At 31.2% G+C, this 1,687-nt stretch overlaps 1 long non-coding RNA gene across 1 annotated transcript; it reads right to left on the bottom strand.

Annotated features, from left to right (window-relative positions):
• Window positions 1-84: 84 nt before the first annotated feature.
• LOC109587454 (uncharacterized) lies at window positions 85-534 on the bottom strand. The gene is made up of 2 exons (XR_002187623.1): window positions 395-534; window positions 85-292 (listed from the first exon to the last, which is right to left on the bottom strand). It is a non-coding gene; the product is annotated as an uncharacterized LOC109587454 (long non-coding RNA).
• Between the last annotated feature and the right edge of the window lie 1,153 nt (window positions 535-1,687).

Genomic DNA, 1,687 nt, shown 5'->3' on the forward strand with positions numbered 1-1,687 from the left:
ATTTATAATACTTCAAAATTTCACTCTTTCTTTATTTCCTGTACATTATGCATGACACTTTAGTTTACAAATAATACCACTTTATTAATTTTAAATTTCCATAATTTAGTTTCAAGGACTCATACACATACAACACAAATTTTTCTTATTCAACGTTATTTTGTTCCTTAACGTAACGTAGCCTGGAATCATTGCATGGAATGCAACTTCCATCAATTTCCTTCATTCCAATACTGTCACATTTTGATGCTTTCTTAACATGACTTTTCTTGTTTGTCTTCTTTTAGGTCTCCTGTAATGAATACAACATTTCAAAACTCCTCTCGTCAAAATTATTTTTCACTGCTAACTATAATAATTTTGTTTTTTAACAAATATTATTTATTTTACTTACTTTTCAATAGTTTAGGATGCTTCTTTTCAACTGCCTTGCATACATTTTTCTGGAACAGCTTTAAGTTCTTCAAAAAAAGGATGGAAACTAGAAACAAAAAATTTAAAAAATTATTTAGTGTAGGGTTGAGCCTCTGTTGGATTTGAACCTATGAAATGAATTCAAACAAGCCCCTGTAGGGTTGTATCACCACTGAAAGACCAACATATCAACCCTACACTGCAGGTATAATTGTCAATGATATCATAACTTAATTAAAGGAATGTACAACATTTACCATAATGCTCATTCAATCATTTAATTGCCATACTAACATTGATAGCAATACTCATCAGTGCTGCAAAGGCCATTTCATACCTGCAGTGTAGGGTTGATATGTTGGTCTTTCAGTAAGTAGATAGGCCTCATTTGCAATGTGTACACTATCAATGTAGTAATCAATATTGTTGTCCTTCTTGATATGTACATGTACATGTATGCTCATTGTCTCATTTCACTCTTGCACTTGTACATGAGTACTGTACATACAAATGATGCAATGTACCTTATCATCTCACACTGAATTGAATGTATTCTGATTATCTACTATGCAATAAACTAATAATACCATGTACGTGTACATCACCCTTCCTCTCTCACACATACAATTAATGTGTATGTACATTGTATACTGTCAGTGGTGGTAGAACAAAATTGAGTTTGGGTGGGTCAAACATTTTAATAATTATTAAAATGGGTGTGATCTTGTTTAAAAATGGCTGCTACTTTTTTACTATTTGATTTTTAAGCAGTTTTGTATGTTTCTTCTCAAATACATGATCGTCACTAATGCACTTTAGTTTAATTGCATTGATTCTTGTGTACATGTAGTGTGTATAACCATTACTAAATTGATGAAAATGTGTCAGTGTTGTTTTAGGTGCTCTTGCGATTTCAATGTAATAGTCATTTTTATTTTAGTTTGCAGAGATTATTTTATTGGTGGGTTGAGCCCCTTTTGTTTCAAAATTGGCCCCCAATTTTTTACCACCTACATGTACACGGTAGATATACAGTTATGCGTCTGTGCTTTATGGTTCATTTTCAAGTGTACTGAGTAGCTAGTGAAAACTCACCCTCTTTTATTTTTAAAGTATGTACATGCATGGTATAGTGTATTGCATAAGTGGTTTTTTAGGAAATTATATTTTTTAAAGATAATAAAATTCCAATTTACGGATTTAAATTTGCAAATTTCTACCCACATGCCATGTGGGTACTGTATTAAATTGATTTTTGCTGATTATATTTTTT

The sequence above is a fragment of the Amphimedon queenslandica genome, unplaced genomic scaffold (genome assembly GCF_000090795.2).
Source record: "Amphimedon queenslandica unplaced genomic scaffold, v1.1 AMPQUscaffold_12563, whole genome shotgun sequence".
NCBI lineage: Eukaryota > Metazoa > Porifera > Demospongiae > Haplosclerida > Niphatidae > Amphimedon > Amphimedon queenslandica.